This window comes from Chelonoidis abingdonii, chromosome 4 (assembly GCF_003597395.2).
Source record: "Chelonoidis abingdonii isolate Lonesome George chromosome 4, CheloAbing_2.0, whole genome shotgun sequence".
Lineage (NCBI taxonomy): Eukaryota > Metazoa > Chordata > Testudines > Testudinidae > Chelonoidis > Chelonoidis abingdonii.
Window position 1 is genome coordinate 71,346,201 of NC_133772.1, and position 23,337 is coordinate 71,369,537.

Sequence of the window (23,337 nt, forward strand, 5' to 3'; positions counted from 1 at the left end):
GGCATGGAGTGAGGGCAGGTATCTTAAGAGCTGTTCCTAAATGATGGGGCTGTTATAAAGAACTCTGTATAACACCCAGTGTGATTTGACATTCATTCACTAATCAGAGTCATCCAGCTGCCAGTGAGTCACTTGCTCCACTCCTCTGAAGACATGTCTCATACTGTAACCAAAACCACTTGATTTGTTCATATAGTTTTAAAAGGAACGGACAAAACGTAGTGGCCAAAAGTTGTTAACCGTCTGAGAGTTGATCCATGAAATGAGTTAACAGACCTCAGTGCAGTTGCTAGTTGATGGGTGTCTACATCACAAAAAAACACCCCACTACAGTATGCACTTGGCAGTCTCTGTGGAGCAGCATCGCCTTGGCTGCATCCTAAACAACCCTCTTGTTCTTAGAGGTGATCCCTCTATGTCAGGTTGAGGCACAGTGGCAGGCACAGAGTGGGGAAGACTGCACAGCTGTTAACTGTGCCTTTTCTTAAGCCTCCTTTAACCAGACCTGAATTAATTAAAAAGATAAATTAAGAAAAAAAATTTAAAAAGAAATAAATAAAGTGCAAAAGGCCAAGAACTCCATAGCACCATTTCCAAATATGCAAGATACAAGAAAAGAGGGTGGGACGGCACTTTTTCAGTGGTTCTCAAACTTATTTGATCGCACCCCCCTTCTTTGTGTCTGTAGTTTATGCCCCCCGCCATACAAATTCATATACCAGTTAATGACAAATCAACCTGCAACTCTCACTAACTATTAAAAACGGTAAGGCATTGATTCAGACAGAGCCAATGATCCATTGTAATAAGAGCAAAAGCAAAACTGCAATTGTGGTCAGTGCTTCCAAATTAAATGTGCACACTGTGTTGCAGCAAATGGATTAACATACAGAGGACAACGACTTTGTATAATACTATGCAAGCTTAACAGAAATCTGTCAAAATGAACAGCGCCATCTGAGTCCCTGATATGTCCAGATGAATCAGCTTTGCTAGTTATTCATTGCTATGGGTAAAATGTGCATAGTAAGGGTTTTTTTGTTTGTTTGTTTTTTCCCCTAAAGCTTCTCAGGCCTTGCCAGAATACATTTCATGCCCACTCCCTAGTTTGAGAACCTCTGCTTTACATCATTGTGTTAGGGCCTGACCTGGCTAAAAGTGCTTTATGAGCCACTGTAAACAATTATCAGCCACTGATGGAGAGGCACTGGGAAGTTTGGATGCTACCTGCCAGCTTTATGGGACAATGCGGGTAAGAGAGAGGGTGTGTATTTGATGGGCCACTCATAGAGTGAGAACAGAAGGCCTGTTAGGTGCAGCCACACTTAGAACAAGGTACAAGTCTCTGTGTTCTTGTTCTGGGGTGGAGTGGAGCTATGGCAACCCAGCCTTGAAAGAAGCATGTCTACATGGAGCAGCTCCTGTCCAGGGTTGGATTTAGGGACAGATGACCCAGGTGACTGCCTGGGGTGCTGGGCTTGGGGGGCACTGGGCTTGGGGTGCTCTTTTTATTGTTAGCAGCAAAGGGGAACATAGAATATTTGAAGTAAAATGTTTCAGGTATTCTGTATGTGGATCCATTTTTCACTAATCTCCAGGAATGTTCTGGGCCTTTGTAGAATCTCATGGAAACTTCCAGACTTTCTGAGAACTACATTTTCCTCCAACCTACTAGAACATTGTCAGCTGTGCCCTCATGGGTATTTAAGTGGCGGTGCGTCACCTGTCAGTCCATGAGATATAAGGACAAACTGAAATGAAGTGAGAGCCCAACTGTGACACTGTGACAACGGCACAAACGTGAAGAGAAGAAACAGGGGGATCCTTGCACTGAATCCAAGAGCTCTCTTCATGCCTTGTGGCTGCCATTCCTTCAACTGGTTGTGTCAGATGCATCATCATCTTCTTTAGATTCAGTATCCTCTTCGGAGTACTGCAACGGATATGCTTCCTGTTTTCAGCATCGGATGGAAGATCCTCATAGACAGTGGTACAAATCTGACAGTGAAGCTGGTAAGTGACACTCACTATTTTATTACTTGAAAATGCCACTGGCTAGTATTTGGGTCTCTTTGACGCTGTTCTTCAGTTCGCAAGGGCAAAGGCAACAAAAATGACCTTTTTAACTGAAGGACTCGGGTTAACATTCTATGGCTGTCTACTGTAACACTGTTTAATACTGGTTCACCCAATGCTGATGCACAGTTCAATTTCTTGATGTTAGTACATTTCAGTTATCCTTAAAATTAAAAAGTTTCTATAAGCTTAGAACAATGATTCCCAAACTAGGGTTCATGAACCCCTGGAGGTTCATGAAATGTTACAGTGGTTCTTGGGAAAAAATTCCCTAATGTTGGACAGAGCTGTCCCTAGGGATCCCAGGAAGCATGGGGCCAGCAGCCTGGAGCCCTTGGACTTCCAAGAGCTAAGCAGATCAAAGCAAGTCTATCACACTGAGGAGATTAAAACTTCAAGACTCCTTATAAGCAATGGAAAGGGAGGTGGATATTTTTTGCTGTTTTTAAAATTAAATAGGCAACTAATATTGTTTTTAAAATTATTATGAAGAACTAGTTTAAGCTTTTTTGTAACGTGCGCTGTTTGCCTGGACTGCTCAAGACCTGAATGCTTGTGTAGGAGGAACTCTTTTGAGTGAGATCTTGGAAGAGTGTTGCCATTTTTATAATGTCATAAAAATACTGTAATGATAAATAATTAATAATAAATAGTATGTAATAAGCATGTCATGAAAACACATTTTATATTTCCAAGATCACTGCTTTTATAATTTAAACTCAGGTACAGGAGAAAATCCCTGGAAATATTCATTTTTAAGAGGGGGTTCGTGAGACTTGACATGCTAGTGAAAGGGGTTCACAGGCTAACGTTTGGGAAGCACTGGCTTAGAGGAAACACATTTTTTTATTTGCTTATATATGCCATGAATAATCACAGGTTTACAGATCCTAGCATGCAAATTTATCATCTTATATGCATGCTGAGTGGAAAGAATGAACAATTTGTGGCTGTGAATATTTGTCCATGTTCTTAGGAGCTTTACAGTATCGTTTCCAGCAAAAGTCTGCATGAGGACAGTGTGTTGCATTGGGTTTTGTTTAACTATGATTTTTGGTGTGACTGTAGAATATTGTACGCAAACACTTCTTTAGTCCATTTCTCTCTTTAGATTTTTCCCTCCTGGAGGGCTAGTCTATTTGCCTTCTCTCTTACAGGCTTGCTTCAGACATGCCAAATGGTGTCATAAAGAAGAGAAAGACTTAGAACCATAGGGGTTAGAGATGGAAAATCCCTCAATGTAAGATCGGTTAGCCCACACAGCATTAGCCAATGCAGAATTGTGCCTAGACACAGATACTCTAGCGCTATCCTCGGTTTCATTTTAATTGTCCCAAGCAATAGGGCTTCCAGAGTGACTATTCTACAGTGTAACAGATTTCATAGCCAAAACACTTTGAATGGTACTCATCCTAAATTGTATTTTGCTTAATTTCAGTCCCTTATACCATTACTCCTAATTATACCTCCTCCTGCCTCCCTAAATAGTCCTCCTTTCTCTTTGGTGTTTTACACCTCAGATAGTTGTAGACTCTTATCTTGTCCCCCTAGCACACCTAGGCATACAGTATTTAGAACTTAGGTCTTTACTCATAGGGTACAGTTTCCAAAACCTTGATACTTCTTGTTTCTGTTCTATGAGCAACCCTATTCTTTCTGATAATGGGGTCCCTCGGATTGAATGCAGTATTTCAGATCTGTTTGCATCAGGGCTATACAGAAAGGCACCATTATCTCTGGCTCTGTAACTTATGCAGCTCAAAATTGCATCGGTCTTTTTTCTATCATCTCACATTAGAAGCATGTCTAATGCCCTGTCCACTCTCCAGCTACTTTAGGTCTTGTTCAGCATTACCACTTCTCAGAATGTTCCCTCCCCCTGAATATCTGTGATTCAGAGGATCTCTCACCAGATGTACTACGATAGCCACACTTTTCCCTGTGGAATCACATTTTGTTTCTTGAATCACATTTTGTACCAGAGTTTTGACTTGCCAAGCTAACAGGATAATGCTCTGCGTGCATAAACACAGTCAACCCTTTTAGATGTCGCTCAGGACTTGAACACCGCTGCTCCCTTTTGTCAGAAGGCACCTTTAAGCAGCACTAAGTATTGTTACATATATCTAAGAGGTGAGTAACTAAGGCATAAAGTGGTGATACGATTTGCACAAGGTCACACAGCAAATCAGTGTCTGAGCCAGGAACAATATTCAGAATACCTGACTCCTTATTCATTTCTCTAACTATTAGCTCTGTAGGCAGAGGTACAGTGGGGTCTAACTTCTGGGAAGCATGTGAAACATAAGACAGGTAGGATCAAATATCCATGATAAAGCTACGCAGTGTGCTGCATCCACATGCATTCACTCTTTCACCCAACTGAAAATATCAAATATGTTATAAGCCAAACCGAAAAAAGGTCATGTTTTTTAGTGACACCTCTTGTGGGTTTACCCTCTTTAGAACAGCGTGTATGAGAGCAGGACATCTGAGTGGGTGAGGGCTGCAGTACTATAGCAATCTTGCTGTGGGGAGGACGTGTGGTAAAAAACCCCAAGGTATTGCTGCAGTAATTTCATACATAGCTGTTCAATATGTAAATTAACTGTGATAACATCTTTGGTGATGTTTATTTGCATGTTCTTTAATTCTTTTAATGATGCTTTAAACAGACCCTACAGGGAGTAAACTCCTCTGTCCTACAGTCTGTTTGCACTGTGCTGTTTGATTAGGTGCTAAGTATTGTTGTTTTCAGATGATTGCTTTTCTGAGTAGTATAAGGAGTTTCCATCAGGAACAATCTTCCTGTACTTTTTCATGACTGAAGCTCAAAGGGAAAATGAAGCTGCTAAAATCATATTCCTTGCCTGTTAATCATACCACAGCACCTCACTCTTTGAATCCTTCCACTGGCTTTCCCTTCAAGGTCCTTCACATCCTTAACCCTCCCTTCTTGTCTCATATCACATTGCAATCTCATTGCCTCCACTCCACTAACAAAGGCAGGCCCCAGGGACTGAATTAAGGCAATTGGGGGTCCCAAGCACACCATGACAAAAGGTTCCCTTGTGGCCCCACCCCCAACTTGGAATGGAAGTCACAGGGTGCCCTCTCATCTTTTCTGGAGAGGCATGGACAGCAGTAATGGGGCCCTTTTCCTCCCCAGAAGTGGCAGCAGGGACTCTCTTCGACCCCCTCTCCTCCAAAGAGGGAGAACTGGCAGCAGAGGGTCTCTTCAGTCCTTAACACAGTGTATCTGCTTTGGTGGCTGGGGTGGGCTCACCTCACTTTTCTCCTCCTGCCACACACACTGTCCCTGCTGGGATGGGGTTGGCAGGAACTCCCCTGAGAAGTGGGTCTTGGATCCTATTGAAATGCACTACAGTCCCCTCCTTCAAATCCCCCTTCTGCCATGACAACCGACAGGAAATTCATTAATTATGGCTGGGATGAAGGGCAGATGAGGAATAAGTGACACTTTATTTACTTGGAATAATTATTAAGTATACAGAAATATAACAACTGTATATCTTTGTATGTCACATGTTTTCTTCAGGGCAGGAACACAGGGGAACATGTCCTTTATTCAGCCTGATTGGAGCTTGTAGGCACTTATTCAATACTAATACATCCTGTTTATATAGCCTATAGCAGCGTTTCTCAAACTGGGATCCCTGAGGGTACTCCAGGGGGTCCATGGGCCACACTGATCAACTCCTGCTGCCCAGCATGCAGGAGGCCCTGGGAGGGGGAGGGGGAGAGAGGCAGGCATGGGGAATGGGCGTGCTGGAGGGAAGGGGACAGGGGTAGAGTGGGCTTGGGAAGAGGTGGAGTGGGGCATTGGGGGGAAGGGATGGAGTCAGGGTGGGGCCTGGGGCTCAGGAGAGAACTTCAGGGTTCACACAAATGTTTTTAATCAAAATGGGGGTCCTCAGGTTGCTCAAGTTTGAGAATTGCTGGCCTATATAATAACAGTGAGGTTCCTTAGAGGGGAAAATACAGCTACAGGATTTTAGCTGTACACTCATTTGTCTCTAAGGTACAGAAACATGGGTTACATTAATATGTTACACATATTTAGCACCACTTACTTAAAGATCTTGGTGGGCATTAAGTTAGACTCATGACACTCCTGTGAGAGAAGCATTAATAATACCTTGTTATAGGTAAAGGGAGGTATAGAGCTAGTAGAAGCCCATTTCTGAAGCCATTGAAGTCAAATGGCCCCAAGTACCTTGCTCCAAGAATGCACAGGCATGGACGTTTGTGCACTGAGCTTGTGCTAACTTAGCTCATTATAGGATCAGGGTTCAAGTCAGCTGCATAAATGTGACCAGAAGGCACTAGCCCCAACCTCCAGCCCTGTGTGTTGGTCACAAGCGTGCAGGTCAGGTACAGGTTACTTAACAGAAGCAGAACTCTCCTGACGTGTGGGTGTGGTTTTTTACAAACTTTGGGCTTGATCCTGCAAACACGTCAGCACCCGAGTAACTTGAATCACCTGGGTAGCTCCACAGAAGTCAGTGCGACTGTTTCTGTGCGGAAAAGCGACTCATACATGTTTGTAGGATCGGGGGGCTGTGGCTTTTCGGAGGCGCTGCAGGACTCTGAATAGCATTTTAGCGAAGTCCTGCCCAACGCCGACTGACGATTACTACCGCTGAACAGAAGAAACTGCAAGGAAACCTGCCGCCACCGGTAAACCGTAGAGAAAGCTGGAAAACGACCCAGCCGAACCCAACCCACCTATTGCGCCCTGGCTTTCCATTTCTAAGGCTGTCCAGCTGCGTAATGTCCTAGATGCGCCTCAGTTACTTCATCTCTCACTCCGTAATTAGTGTCCAAGGCAAATTCCTGCCAGCCTTTCCCCTGTGTGTGCAACACATTTGGGCTCAGACCCTGCCACTCTCTCAGTGCTGACTCCGTGGAAAGCTGGCAGGGAAGCTCTATTTTGAAGTGAAATTCGTTGTTCTGTTGAAAGCATCCAAGATCTGATCATATTAAGGAACCGCCTCCTGCCCCCCTCTTAAAGTCACAAAGCCATAATAGTTTGCCTTTCAGTTTCCCGGTAGTGGTTTGCTGTGCTTATCTAAACTCCCACAGCCCGGAGGCTGGATGCAATTTCAGCACATGGCTGCCAGTTAAATGCAGCATTTCGAAAATGTTTGTATTTAGCAACAGAAAGCCAGTGACCAGCTCCTTGGCAGTCCAGGCAGGCGCTGTTTAGGGTGAGTTTTAACTGTGCAGACTCACACATCCCGTGCACGCTGCCCCTCATTCAAATCTTTGGTCTCCTCCTTCCCCTCTTAAAGTTTCCTCTGATCGGCTTTGTTACACTTGAAGGTCTAGATTAGCTGTGCCGGAGGCAGAGGTGCTCCAGGAGGAGGAGGAGGAGGCATGTGAAACTATTGCATCCTTTTCTCTCCTTTTTCTTTAAAGGCTAAAGAACTTAAACTTCCTGTAATTGTTGAATAGAAGCTGAGCGGACTTTTCTTCTCCCTCCCAGGAGCTGGAAACTGACTAACAGTTCAAGGAAGGCTCCAAAGCCGAGAAAGATCAGCACACTTCCTTCAGGGGACTCCCCGGACTTTCCCCGCTCCCCGATTTGTCTCTCCTGGGAGGAGCCAGCGAAAGGCACATTGTAAAAATAAAAACTGGACCGGAGCCAGCAAGTGTAAAATTCTAGTGGTGTTGGTCAGATCGCGGCGGATAAAGTAGAAACTCCTTCGCTCCCTGATGTGAAATGTCTCAGGAGAGAGATGAAACATTTCTAGCAGCGGTGAGTTGTTTCATCTGTGTTTTCCTTCTCCAAAAGCCGTGATGCAGCCCTAACTTAACATAAAAAGGGGGTGAGTGTAAAATACACTTTCTTTTTTGTCTTTACATTGGCAACCTAAGGTGGTGGGGGATGCACTGTGTTTTAGCGTAATGCAAAGAGGGGAGGGGAGACCTCTGAGGAGCTGTAGCAGCAAATGGCAATCATGAAGATTTCGGATCAGAGTGTCAGCATTTGTCTTGTTTGAACAGGAGATAATCGCACTAAAACGGCCTCTGTTGTGTTAACAAGATGTTTATCATGAGAAAGAATTTGCAAAAAAAAAAAAAAGTTTAGGCTGTGTCTGATCTTCTGTAAGAACCGTGTCTTTATATTTTAGGCTGACACTTTCAGCTCGTTGGGTTGTTTTTGTCCGGTTGTTAACGATTATTGAGGCATGGGATGCACTGACAGCGAGAGCCTGCTTGAGTCAAAACAAAACAAGACTCAGCAAGGTCTCTATTAACATAAATAAATAAAAATAGAATCTCTGGGCTTTTGATGTCTTTGAAGAGCGTTGCCAGTGTAGACAGCCCTGAGTCATCCGGAAAACAAAATGCCTCATTCTATCCCTTCTCCTCAGGAGACATAATAATTCTGAAACTGGGGGTGGGAAAAAGAGAATTTTCTCTGGCTTTTTCGGTTTGCTAAATGAATTTAATTAGAATGTAGCCTGTTGCAAAGAAACTGAAGCCATATAACTGGCAGTGAGCCTGTCCTAAAAGGCAGAGCAGAGCAGAGAGATCCATCCCTCGTTAACCACTACACCACCATCTTTTCTCAGTAGCTGTGTAAAGTTCATTTGCCTGGCTGTTTTGTGAATGAAAATGGAAAGTTTCTTGTTCCCTGGGAGATTTTTGTACCTGTTTTTAATAGACAAAATGTTAATAAAAAAATGAGGAGTCCGGTGGCACCTTAAAGACTAACAGATTTATTTGGGGATAAGCTTTTGCGGGTAAAAAACCCACTTCTTCAGATGCATGGAGTGAAGATTACAGATGTAGGCATACATATACTGGCACACAAATGTTAATGTTTTCACCAGAGTTCCTATTAGTAGAAAGAATCCAACACCTTTTTTTCCCCTCTTCTCCGAAATGTCCCAGCACTTACAACTTTTGTCACTTGCCTGGGATGGGCAGAAATGCGAATGTGCATATGCAGGTTTTGGGGCTGATACAGTTTATAACTTGTCTTTTTGCTGGCCTTCTAGTCATATGAGCTCTGTCCCTCGATTTTGTGTATTTTTGTTTGTCAGCAACAAGTTCAGAGCATATTTGTAGACAACACTGTAATTTTGTGGTATGAAAGGTTTCAGTTGTGCTGAACTCACCAGTGTCTGTGGTTCAACACATAATATCTATTTACAGTGTGTGCATGTATGTTTAGAGTATATAGACAGTTATGACTTCAGCCAGGTTACATAAATTCAGCACAGAAATCGATCTACAATCTTTCTTTTCCTATCGTAGAAGGCATAGAGAAACTGTATCATAGGCCACAGTGGCATAAACTACTTCTTGGTTAGTTTCATGTCTTCATTGTTCTAATATTTATTCATGATTTTTCCTTAAAAATTCCCAGACATTCTAATAGCTTTAGTCAAATTCTGCTCTCTTTACCCATGTAACTTCATTAGCCTTGTCTACATACAAAAATGACGTGTGACTGACAATGTGTGTGAGCAATCGGTGCAGCTAAATATGTGCAGTGCTGAACATAATCTGTCCTGGTCTGCAGTTGCAGTTAAACCATTTCAGCACCAATTCAACCTCACCTGTCGTCAGTAGTGGGAAACTTCTCTTAATACAGACAGTGTTACTGACTTCTGTGTGAGCAGAATTTGTTCCACAACATGTCAATGCAGCCATCTCTGGGGTGGATCGCACCGATCATTTAAAGGAGTCCACAAGAACAATAGGCCTTTTAAATAGTTTGGGACTGGCAGGAAGAAATACTTGTATCCAAGTGTTTTGGCAGGGGGAATTTAGTTAAGCAGAATGCATTTACCTTTGCTGTAATTTCCCCAGGACAAGATGGTTAAATCTTCCTTAAACCTTAGATGCCACCTGAAAAGTGACATGGGCTCAATTTTGCAAACCTCATTAATTTATTTCTGTCTTCCTCAAACCATTTAGTTTTTCTAGTGTCTTGATTTTATGTATTAAAGCCCACTTTTGGGGGTAGTGTTGGCTGCAGGTTTTAGGGGCTGAATCTCTTGCTCATCTTTTCTTTCACCCCAGACTTTACTTTCATCCTACCTCTTCTGGATGAGCTGTGTGCTGTCTTTACATATTGCATCTGCCATTTAAAATCAGAAGGAATAGCTTGGCCTTATTAAAATTAGTGTGCTAGGGCCAGGGAAATCTTACCCATTTCCTGTCCTGACTACTGTAAATGAGGATTCCAGGTGAAGTTTTTATAGACACATTTGTATGAGACTATTAAAATGCTTGTGTGGTGAAACATGTTTTACAGATGTTAATATAGTTTTACTGATCCTTTTTATTAGAAGGTAACTACGTAAAATGTCAAATGTTTTGGGTTATGTATTTTTTCTCTTTTATTACCCTCACCACAATGTTGTCCTGGATGTCTGGAGCAAAGTATATCTTAGACAATAACTGTAAGGATCCCGGTGATAAATATTTAACAAATCCATGGTCAGCTACAATTTCATGGTTGTTGCTATGTTGCTCCCCATGACTACTTGGAACCTCAGGGTACGTCTACACTGCACGATTATTTCGAATTAGCTTAAACCGATATTACAAAACAGATCTAATAAAATCGGTTTAGCGCGTCCACAGTGGGATCCCGAAATCGATTGTTTGCGTCCATGGTCCAAAGCTACCATCGATTTCAGGAGCGGTGCACTGTGGGTAGCTGTTCCTCAGCTATCCCATAGTTCCCACTTCCGTGTTGAGAGCACAGTGCCTGATGGGGCAGAAAACACTGCCCCGGGTGGTGCTGGGTACAGCCTCACCCCTCCCTTTGTGAAGGCAGCAGACAACCCTTTGGCGCCTTTTTCGCGGAGTGCATTGAGCAAACGCCATAGCACAGCAATCTTTCCCTTTTTTTTTTCACGTGGTGGTGGGGGGAAATAAACTGAGGAGCTGTTCCCTGAACCACGCCAGACACTGTGTTTGAACCTACAGACATTGGGAGCTCAGCCAAGAATGCAAATAATTTTCAGAGACTGCTGTGGACTGTGGGATAGCTGGAGTCCTCAGTACCCCCTCCCTCCCTTCATGAGCGTCCATTTGAGTCTCTGGCTTCCCGTTACGCTTGTCACACAGCGCTGTGTATCCTGGAGTTTTTTATTCAAACGCTTTGGCATTTCGTGTTCTGTAACGGAGCTGGATACAACAGATTTGTCTCCCCATACAGCGATCAGACCTAGTATCTCCCGTACGGTCTATGCTGGAGCTCTTTTTCGATTTCAAACTGCATCGCCAGCCGTGCTGATCAGAGCTCCACGCTGGGCAAGCAGGAAATGTAATTCAAAAGTTCGCGGGGCTTTTCCTGTTTACCTGCCCGCTGCATCCGAGTTCAGATTGCTGTCCAGAGCGGTCAGTGCTGCACTCTGGGATGCCGCCCGGAGGCCAATAACGTCAATTTCCGTCCACACGAACCCTAATCCGAGTTATCACTATCGAATTTAGCGCTACTCCTCTCGTTTGGGAGGAGTTCCGAAATCGATTTAAGGAGCCGTTTAACTCGATATTAATGACGACGTCGTGTGAACGGATACAGCGTTAAATCGGTATATCGGCCATTAAACCGATTTAAAGTCGCAGTGTAGACCTGGCCTCAGTAACAGTAGGGATAGAACTATGATCTTCTGCTTTGTGAGCACAGGACCCTATTATGCGAACTAAAGGAGAATCTCCATGAGCTGTCGCAGCATAGAGCAACAGGTCACACAGTTCCACAATTTTAAATTCATTTCCATTAGAGTCCAGTGGTATGTGTGGCCACACACCAGCTTTTCCATTATAGATCATGTGGTATGTACATTTGAGGATATGAAATTTGGCAGTAGATTTTAAGATGGAAATAGAGATTTCATTAGATCTTTATTTCTTTTAATCTAGTAAGGAAGAATATCTAAAAGCACTTTTATTCATAGTGTTTGGGCTCAGTTTGCTTGATTAACACCATTCATAAATTCTAAGACCATTATTATCTAGTCTGACTTCGTGCATAATGCAAGCCATAGAACCTCACCCAGTAATTCCTGCATCAAACCCATACCTTCTGATTGAGCTGTAGCACGTCTCTTAGAAAGGTATTCATAATTTCTTCTCTGAGTGAATGTGTCTATGGTACTACATTTTATATGAAGAAGGTAAATCCGGTTCTCCCATTTACTTTCTCATAATTCAAGAGAAAGGGGACTTCAGATGTAATGCTTTTTTGTTACACAACCCGTAATTAACACGTCACTCACTGCCACAGGATGGCATTGTGGCTAAAATCTCACTAGGATTGAAAAAGGGATTAGATGCTGTAGCGAGGGGGCTCCCCTCCCCCACGTTCCTGAGACAGGGAATAGGCCAGAAGCCCTGCGGCCCCGGGCAGGGGCCCGGCCGCCTATCCCCGCCCCCAGGAAGCCAAGGGGCGGGACCGGAAGTTCAAGGCCCCCTCTGCCTGTTCCCGCCCCCAGGAAGTCAGGGGGCGGGACAGGAAGTATAAAAGCCCAGTCCCAGCCCTCAGTTGGGAAGAGGCCGCCGGGGAAGGCAGACGTGGGTGCATGAGCTTCCACTGGGCCCGGCTTACCTCACGCCTGGTATCCAGAGGGGTCCTGGCCTGACCTCCCCTGGGGCCAGTACCCAGAACGGCAGGCGGAGCCCTCTGACGCTCGACCTGGGGAGGACTGGACCGGACTGCCCGAACCCCGGTACCCCGAGGACTGGACCGGACCTCCCGCCGCCGAGCCGGCTGAGGAACCCATGGTTTGGGAACCCCTGGACGACGCTGGCAAAGGGCAGGTACCCGGGGAGGGGGAGGTCGGAAGTAGCCCGGGGGCGGCTGACTACAGTCAGGCCGCGGAAGGCCCTGAGCCAATGGCCGTATGCATTGGCCAGGATCCCCACTGACCACCCTGTCAGTGTGTTTCGGCGGGAACCCTACTGCTCACCCGGTCAGTGTGTTTCGGGCTGGATCCCCACTGACCGCCTTAGCGGCGACAGCCGCTCCTAGGGCCCCGGGCTGGAACGCGGTGGAGTGGGAGGGCCTGCGTTCCCCCTGCCACCCCTTAAGGGTGGCAGACTCCTCCCTTCCTTTACTTAACCTGATCGCCTCCAGTTGTCCCCGGCTCTGCCCTGCCACAAAGGGCCAGAGCCCCTAAACTACCTATTGCTCTGCCCTGTCCCAAAGGGCCGGAGCCTCTAAACTGCTTGGTGCTCTGCCCTGCCACAAAGGGCCAGAGCCCCTAAACTACCTATTGCTCTGCCCTGTCCCAAAGGGCCAGAGCCTCTAAACTGCTTGGTGCTCTGCCCTGCCCCAAAGGGCCAGAGCACCTACACTGTTTGTTCGCCGTCCGCCCTACCCAAGGGCTCGGACTGCAGACTACATTCGCTCAGCCCCTGCGACCAGGAGCTGAGCCCCGGCCAAGGCCGTTACAGATGCGCATATAGCTAGGCAATAGTGTGTTTACAGTATGCTCAGGTTACAAGCCAATCACTAATTGATGAAGTTAGGAAGAAACTTCCCCACAGGCAGATTATTCCATAATTGTACAGTGTGGGAGTTTCTGGCACTTTTGATTGAAGTGTCTGGTTCTGGCCACTGTCAGAGACAGGACACTTGGCTAGATGGATTTGATCCACTATGGCAGTCCCTGTATTCCTATTCTTCTACCCACCAATGATGAAAACTTTCATTTCAAAATGGTTTAACTTGGGGATACTGTGGTGGAATTCTTAAAAGAACTCTTGATACATCAACAAACAACACAGCCCATTAGAAAGCCTTCTTTCACTCTGTAAAAGCAAATAATACTGGAATGTGGATATTTACAATGTAGTTGACAGCTAGCATGGATATCATAATTGCATTCTCCCTTCAAGATGAAGGCTCCTCTAAACAGTTTTGTGCAACCAATTCATGGGTTATACAAAGTCAGTTCAGATGAGTTCAAAGACTCACAAGGTTCATTTTCAAAACTGAAGGGCCTAGCAATAAAAAGCTGTGTTGCCATCACTCACAATATTTGCTGTTTTTTTCAAAGTTCCAGCTCCCAGGAAACCTCTGCTTCCATTAAAAAAAATAATAATAAAAAAAAAATTCTAGCTCCTATAGTTGTAAGGAAAAACAATTTGAAAACAAGAACCAAGTCTGTCTCTAAGGCTCAGAAACCAGACGGCAAGGAAAAGAACTCAAAATCTATTATTTTTTAAAAACTTTTTGGTTTTTAAGTCAGTCACAAATTTTGAGAGGCTTGACTCATGATTTTTGAACATTTAGAGTTGACAGTACTGTTAACCATAAAAGTATGGTGGCGTTGTCTACACTAGATTTATTGTCTTAACATTTACCACTGGTGAGGCTACAAATGTAGATTTTACACACTGAGAAGACATGTGCTGTGATCCTGTTCTAGTGTTTGTATAATGAGGGATAACAGCCTACTACTGATGCAAGCTGAGAGGTCATCTTTATTTCAGATGGTAGATGTCTGTGTTGAAAGTCTTCACATCAAACAAACCCTGTTGAAAAGCCATAGGGAGGGTTGTTATGTAAACAGACCTTGTACAGCCCCTGGTGTTCTTAATGGGCACATTTTCTAACCCAGTGATAAGACAACTGATGGTGAAAACACTGGTGGTTGGTCTGTTCAAGTTCTCCCACTGTTGTTACTACTGGTGGAACTGCAAAGGTGGGAAATGCTAAGGAAGTGTTCAGTGCAGAAAAGGTTTCATTTTGCTAGATCACTTCTACTTACTGTATGAATGGACCCTAAAAGATCTGTGGTTATTTGAATTGGACTAAGTCATGTCTAAAGAGATCTTACATCTCTCTAATTAGCATCTCATAAGCAGTAAAATATGTGATTAAATTTAAACTGACATGGCTTGCTTGCTTTCACCTGTGATGTGGGATTTTTTTAAATTGAATTTGAGCAGTTGGTCAGCTACATTTTCTCTCTCTCTTTTTTTTTTTTTTTTTTTAAATCATTTTGCCAGATTTCTCCCATATGCAGAGCAAAGCTCTTCTAATCTGCACAAATTATTGTGTGACTAGGACAGTACACTTTGTCTGAATTAACTCCAGGAAGTATGTAAATGTATTTTACTGCAGATGTTACTAGTATCATTGGAGAGAGACTGAAAACAGGATACAGGAGTTGAAAGTTCATGTTGGTTTTTGAGTTTGAATACATAAATGTGCTAGTTTTTCCTCCGGTTAGCCAAGGCCCAAATCATGCAAAAAATTTAGGCCCTGTCTATGCTAGAAAGTGTTGTTGCTTACTCGTGGTGCATGAAAAATCCACACTCTGGAGAGATATAGCTATGCTGACCTAACCTGTGGTATAGACAGCACTAGATTGATAGCAGAATTCTTCCGTTGATCTAGATACCACCTCTCAGGCCTGGTCTACACTACGAGTTTAGGTCAAATTTAGCAGCATTAAATCGAATTAACCCTTCCCCTGTCCACACAATGAAGCCGTTTTTGTCGACATAAAGGGCTCTTAAAATCAATTTCAGTACTCCTCCCCAACAAGGGGAGGAGTGCTGAAATCGACATTGGAATTAGTTAGTGTGGATGCAATTCAACGGTATTGGGTTCTGGGAGCTATCTCACAGTGCACCATTGTGACCACTCTGGACAGCAATATGAACTCGGATGCATTGGCCAGGTAGACAGGAGAAGCCCCGCGAACTTTTGAATTTCATTTCCTGTTTGCTCAGCATGGAGAGCTGATCAGCACAGGTGACCATGTAGTCTTGAGAATCGAAAAAAAGAGCTCCAGCATGGATTGTACTGGAGGTATTGGATCTGATCGCTGTATGGGAAGATGAATCCATGCTATCAGAACTCCGTTCCAAAAGACAGAATGCCAAAACATTTGAAAAAATCTCCAAGGCCATGATGGACAGGGACTCAACACAGTGCCGCGTGAAACTTAGGGAGCTGAGACAAGCATACCAGAAAGCCAAAGAATCAAATGGACGCTCCAGGACAGAGCCGCAGACAAGCAGCTTCTACGCTGAGCTGCAGGCAATTCTGGAGGGGCCGCCACCACTACCCCACCCTTGTCCGGGGACTCCGATGATGGGGTACTCTGTTGCTGTGCCTGAGGATTTTGCAGACAGGGAAGATGAGGAGGAGGAGGAGGAGTGGGAGGTTGAGGAGATCACACGGTTCTCCCCAGCAGCCAGGATCTTTTTCTCAGCATGACTGAAATACCCTCCCAACCTTCCCAAGGCAGTATCCTGGACCATGAAGCCAGAGAAGGGACCTCTGGTGAGTGTACCTTTGTAAATATAAAACATGGTTTAAAAGCAAGCGTTTTTTTTAATGATTAATTTTCCCTGAGGACTTAGGATGCATTCGTGGCCCGTACAGCTTCTGGAAAAGTCTGTTAATGTGTCTGGGGATGGAGTGGATGTTAATGTGTCTGGGGATGAAGCTCTTCTGGAGGTACTCCAAAAGCCTTTCCAGAAGGTTTCTGGGGAGAGCAGCTTTATTCCATCCTCCATGGTAGGACACTTGATGACGCCATGCTAGTAGCAAGTAATCTGGTATCACTGCATGACAAAACCTGGCAGTGTATGGTCCCGCTGTTTGCTGGCATTCAAGTAACATCCGTTCTTTATCTCTCTGTGTTATCCTCAGGAGAGTGATATCGTTCGTGGTAACCTGGTTGAAAAACAGGAATTTAATTAAGGGGACATTCATAGGTGGCTGTTCCTACTGGGCTGTTTGCCTGTGGCTGAAAAGAAATCCTCCCTGCAGTTAACCAACCGGTGGGGGGGGAGGGGGTATTGGCACTGAACTGTTCGCGTTTGACTATCAGGAATCTTCCCTGATACCAGCCATGCGATGTGGTGGGGGGAGGGTTAAAGTGGTCATCCCAGAGAAAAGAATGTGGGGGGGGTTAGTTTGTACCAAAATCACCATGTGCTATTATCATATGAATAGTGTTGCTCACCGTGAAAGAGTATACCCATTAAAAAGTACCCCTTGGGGTTTATGTACTGGCTGTCTTGGTGGTCCGGTCCCAAGATAAGGATATGCGTTCCGTCTATCACCCCACCACAGTTAGGGAATCCCATTGCAGCAAAACCATCTGCTATGACCTGCACATTTCCCAGAGTCACTGCCTTTGATAGAAGCAGCTCAGTGATTGCATTGGCTACTTGCATAACAGCAAACCCCCCAGTAGATCTGCCCACTCCAAATTGATTCCCAACTGACCGGTAGCTGTCTGGCATTGCAAGCTTCCAGAGGGCTATCGCCACTTGCTTGTGAACTGTGAGGGCTGCTCTCATCTTGGTATTCTTGTGCTTCTGGGCAGGGGAAAGCAAGTCACAAAGTTCCATGAAAGTGCCCTTATGGATGCAAAAGTTTTGCAGCCACTGGGAATCATCCCAGACCCGCGACACTATGCGGTTCCACCAGTCTGTGCTTGTTTCCTGGGTCCAGAATCCACATTCCATGGCATGAACCTACCCCATTAACACCATGATGTCCACATTGCCGGGGCCCGTGCTTTGAGAGAAGTCTGTGTCCATGTCCTCATCACTCTCATCACCGCGCTGCCGTCGCCTCCTCACCTGGTTTTTCAGCGTCTGGTTCTGCATAAACTGCACGATCTGCGTGAAATGTTTACAATGCTCATAACTGCTGTGGTGAGCTGAATGGGCTCCATGCTTGCCGTGTTATGGTATCTGCGTGGAAAAAAGGTGTGAAATGATTGTCTGCTGTTGCTCTCACGGAGGGAGGGGCAACTGACGACTATAGCTATCCCACAGTTCCTGCAGTCTCCACCAACCGTTTGAATTCTGGGTTGAGCTGATGTGGCAAAAACATTGTCATCAGCCCCCCTTCACCCCCCCCCACCCCGGTGAGAGCAACAGGAAAAAATCATTTCTTGCCTTTTTTCACTGTCACCGTATGTCTACAGGATGCTGCTGGCAGACGCAGTACTGCAGCGCTACACAGAAGCATCCCCTTGCCTTGCCGTGTGGACAAGGTATCCGTCATTGTCATCCTGTGGGTGCTCCTGGCTGGCCTCGGTAAGGTTGGTCGAGGGCACCTAGAAAAAAAGGGATGACTTCAGGTCATTCTCTCTTTAAGTTCTGTGTAATGGAGATTCAGTCCTGCCTGGAATATCATGCGAGCTGGAGGCCTCTGCCTCAGGCTGCTCTCCTAGTTGGCAGCACCGCACGGTCATGCCTACCCCTTGCTCCCATGGCTCATGAAGCCTCGATAGTAGTAAGGAGCAGTCCAACTATAGGCTGAGCAAGTGCAGAATGGTGGTTCACTCTGCTTCCGTGTAAGCCAACCGCGCTCCGCTCCTCCCTTTAATCTCCGCTTGCAGAGGCAATAAAGTCAGTGTTTCAAATTCATGCATTCTTTATTACTTCCTCACACAAATGGGGGGATAACTGCCAGGGTAGTCCGGGTGAGGTTGTTGTACTGGTACCCCCTAGAATGACATGCAGCTCATCATTTCCATGGGATGTCTGGGGCTCTGACCCGGCACGGCCGCTTGCATCTGTGGTTGTTTAGGAGGCTTGCCTGATATTCTAGGCAGGACTGACTCTCCATTAGACAAAACTTAAAGAAGAAAATGACCTGGGGAGTCATTCCCATTTTTGTTTAGGTGCCTCCGACCGACCTCACAGGGGCCAGCCAGGAGCACTCATGACAGCAGCAGACAGTACAAAATGACTGGTAACTTTCTTTGCAAAGGCAAGGGGTGCTGCTGGATGCTGCAGCACTGCTGTACTGCATCTGTCAGCAGCATCCAGTAGACGTACAATGACAGTGAAAAAAGGCTGAACGGGCTCCATGGTTGCCATGCTATGGCATCTGCTTGGGCAATCCAGGGAAAAGGGTGCGGAATGATTGTCTGCCGTTGCTTTCATGGACGGGCGGAGTTGACTGACAATATTTACCCATAACCACCCACAACAAATTTTTGGCCCCATCAGGCATTGGGAACTCGACCCAGAATTCCAGTGGGCAGCGGGGACTGTAGAATAGCTACCGCAGTGCACTGCTCCAAAAGTCAACGCTTGCCCCGGTTCTATGGACGTACACCGCCAAATTAATGTGCTTAGTGTGGCCGTGTGCACTCGACTTTATACAATCGGTTCCCAAAAATCGACTTCTGTAAAATCAGAGTAATTTCGTTGTGTAGACATAGCTTCAGGAAGGAGAATTTCTACGCCGACAGGAAAACCCCTCCCATCAGTGTAGATACTATCTTCACTGATGTGCTACAGTGCCACAACTGCAGCGCTGCAGCCGAGCCACATTTGAAGTGTCAACAAGCCCTATGTCTTCACTGCCAAAAAAAAAATGTGATTTTGTAGGAGAATAGCTGGAGTTAGCTATCTCACGGTAAAATTCTAGTGGAGACTAGGGTATAAAACAGTTCCCTCTATGGGTTTTCAGTAAGGTTTGAAGTGAAAACCTTCAGCACAGACCTCTACCATTTGAGTTAAAGTTAACCCCTTAGCAGTAGGCAATTATCCTTTACTGTACAAGCTCTAGAGAGTGCCCATGGCACAGCTTTTATCAGTATTTTAAATCTGCACTAGCACTCCCACCAGTGGTAAATTTTAAGAAAATAAACCTACTGTAGAGAAGGCCTTATGTCTATGGTTTAGTAGTATTGCCAACCCAAAGCATTCAAGAATCATGAATCAGGCCCTCAAAAAGCATGAGATTAACTTGCTGTAGTTAATCATGATCAACATCACCAGGGGGTTATCTTGACTAGCTACACTATGATGGGAGAACATCAGATGTTTGGATGCTGCTAAGCTTGCTGCTTGGCAAAGCTATGAGCAGTGGAGGCACTAAAGCTCTCTGTCTGCAGACTCAGACAGCATTGGATTGGGTCATGTTTAAAAGGTTACATTAGCCAGAAGGCCGACAGCATGTGATCCCTTGAGGGGTTCTGCAGCTGGGGGTTGGGACCCCTCAGGGGATCACATGCTGTCGGCCTCCACCCACAAACCTTGCTTTGCCTCCAGCATTTATAATGGTGTTAAATATATAAAAAAAGTGTTTTAATGTATAAGGGGGGTCGCACTCAGAGGCTTGCTATGTGAAAGGGGTCACCAGTACAAAAGTTTGAGAACCACTGAGCTAAAATGTTCTTTTTAAATGAAATCTTTAAATTCTGCAAAAAGTGATGGTTTAGCACTCCGTGTTTCTCCATTCTCCCCTTCCCCCCATCAGGAAAAGGTTCTTACTTGTCCCTGGCAAATGGTGTGTAGTTTTCTTAAGGCCAAGTACTGGATCTGTATTATTTCAGTTCTAAAATTTGGTTGTATTCTTTTGCCTCAGGCTGTAATCAGTCTCGTACTGTGGTTGTTGCTTAGCAGGAAATCTAGTTTGTCTTAGATTCATAGATTCTAGGACTAGAAGGGACCTCAAGAGGTCATTGAGTCCAGTCCCCTGCCCTCATGGCAGGACCAAATACTGTCTAGACCATCCCTGATAGACATTTATCTAACTTACTCTTCTTAATCCAGATTAAATCAATTCACTTCTCTTAAAGTCTGTAATTCAAAAGTGCTTTTAATTTCAGGCAGATCTGCTATGTGACTATATGAATGAGTTCTTCTCTAGCACTTACCACCCAAGGATTTTAAAGTGTTCTACAAACATTTTAAGCCTCTTGACACCCATAAAACATAGGCATTATTTCCCCCAGTTTTCAAATGGAGAAACTGAAGCACAGGAGTTAAATAACTTGCCAAAGATCAGACAGGAATAGAACCGAGTTCTCTTGATTACTAATCCAATGCTTTAATTAGATCATTCTTTTTCTATATGTTCTGGAGCATGATCTGATCTCTTTGGCTCAAAACTAAACTAACTGATCATAAAGAGGTTCACTCTTTTTTTATTTTCTTAGAATTTTCATAAGGAATTTTAGTGCTCGTAGTACATATGCGACATACACCTATTTCACACCATAGGTTCCAAAGAGGTTCTGTGATGTCAGAAATAGAGTGGGTCTTTTCAAACCATGGTGGGCTGCATGCAAAGGTTTTCTTATGCTTTCGTTCTCAGACTGTTGCTACCACCCCCACCAAGTGTCTTGCTTGGAGTTTCAGGTCTGATTCAGCCTCAACAGCTCAAAGCAAAAGTCACTTGAAACCACTAGTTTCTTTGTAAACTTCATATGGTTTTGCTGTCAAACCATACATGGGCCCAGGTTTGAGAGAACTTTCACTGAATCTGTTTAGAGGCTATAATGGAATCTATCACCGTGGAAGTTTCCCGGCAAACACTGAAGAGATGGTTGCATCCAGCAGGTTGGGAGACCTGGGCTCTCTTGCTACCTCTGCTGCTCAGTCATCTGAGGGAGTCATTCTAGGGCTCTGTAATTGCATTCCCTCATTTGTAAAATGATATGATGATTCTTGCCCTCCTTTGTAAAGCACTTTGGGATCCTGTGGAGTGCTAAGGATGAACACATCGCAAAGCTGTCCGGATGTCTTGTGATCATTCATGTGAGATTATTTACTGAAATGAAAGAGGGGCTGCAAAGCACGATATGTTGGAAGGGCTCGTGTTGGAGGGGTTAAAGTACTTGCCAAGACTGTGTTTTGAACTTGTTACTACTCCCATCTGCACTTGCATCACTGCTCTTAGATCGGGGTGAGATGGTGGGAGATATAAGCAGAGGTTCATGTTTTCCTCTGTGTTGTAATTTGGAGATGTCATCAGCCTTAAGTTAGTTGAGCTTCCGGGCTTTAGTCCAGCTAAGCATGGCCGCCTTTCACATTCTTTAATCATTAATTTTTGGTATTTAATTATAGTACATGTGTTTTTGTCTGGGTCATGAAGCATGTGCTTTGTGTTTCTTGGCTGGCTATTCCTGCATTCTTCTTTGTCTTTTGCTCTGAAGTCCAGCCGGCCCAGTGTGGCACGTAATGTTTTAGTCTAGCCTGGAGCCTGAGACTTCTCATATTTTTGGATCTGAAGAATGGTGAAGCGGTAAGTTCAGCCTTCTTGTTGGGGACAGCAGAGGGGAGGAGCTGGAGGCAGGGAATCCTGGTCGTATCACCCCTCCTACTTGCTGCTGTGAAATTGCATGCAGCAGTTGTTGCTCTGGCACTTTGGAAAGGAGATGCGTATGTACATGTTCTTGACCAAAGGTAAGGGACCTACAACAACATGCATTAAAAGGGGAATCTGATATTGTCATTTTGTAGGTCTTGAACTTGGATATTTTCTTATATAATTGTTTGTTTTACTACTGCTGTACCACTGCCATGACACTAACTTCATGAGCACCTAAACCAATACTTACATACTATCCAGTTCTCTCTCCCCTCCCCCAGTAATTTTGTTTTTCAGCATACAGATAATTTTGTGAGCATGTTTGTTTTAAGCAAATGACTAGAAGCTTCAGTCCTCATCTTCCAATTTGCTTGTGTTAAGTTTTTTGGACTTTTATTGCTGTTAAATAACTTTCTAGGAGAAATCAGAACTAACCTGGAGGAGGAGATGTCAGTTATGTGGGTGGGGTGGTGTTAGTACAATACAAGTATTTTCAAACAAAACATACTGGCTTGTGATTAGGGCTATCATCTGGCTTTTTTTTTTTTTTTTTTTTTTTGAGGGGGAAGTGACAGCATTTATTTTATTTTATTTATTTATTTATTTATTTGAGGGCAAGTTTTAAATTTTATTTTGTTATATTAGAGTAAAATGTTTGTTAGCTTAGGTTTGGTATCAAAGCCCGTACTTAAAAAGCTGATTTTGACACACTGAAAACAGTGAATTTCTTTCTAAAAACAATAATTTGTTATAGCAGCAGTTGCCTGTTTTTCATTATGTTGTTTCATTCAGGGTCTACACTAGTAAAATATCTACCTGCAACTTGGGTTAGCGGGGGTGCAGTGGAGTGGTGGCATTCGCTCCAGTACCTCCATGGGGGAGGTGATGTTAAAACTCATCCGGTTGAAGTTTTCTGCTTTGCAAATTAGCTTGCAACCAGCATTGCAGACTTGAGCTATTGACATATGACTTTGCAGTGGTACAGCAACACTGACAAATAGTGCCGGTAAAATGGCAGCTGGCCATGAGGAATGTTTTCTTCCCCCTCAGGTTTAATCCTGTTCTGATTTTGTGGAATAGAAACAGGATGAACCCTAACATAGTCCTTTACTTACAGTCTAATGTCTTTTAACTAAATTCATTAATTCCTTGAACTAGACTTTCTGCTTACAGAATTT

The 23,337-nt window shown here is 44.4% G+C and overlaps 2 protein-coding genes across 4 annotated transcripts in view; both read left to right on the forward strand.

Annotated features, from left to right (window-relative positions):
• TRIM44 (tripartite motif containing 44) overlaps positions 1–23,337 on the forward strand; it is a 547,049-nt gene that overhangs the window by 450,635 nt on the left and 73,077 nt on the right. The gene's annotated exons all lie outside the window — the stretch shown is intronic.
• Positions 6,526–23,337, forward strand: part of PRR5L (proline rich 5 like) — a 76,638-nt gene continuing 59,826 nt past the window's right edge. For 2 of the 3 annotated variants that reach the window (XM_032805092.2, XM_032805097.2), the window contains exon 1: positions 6,526–7,928. The gene's annotated coding sequence lies outside the window, so the exon portion shown is untranslated. The remainder of the gene's footprint in view (positions 7,929–23,337) is intronic. The other variant, XM_032805095.2, reaches the window with a different exon arrangement.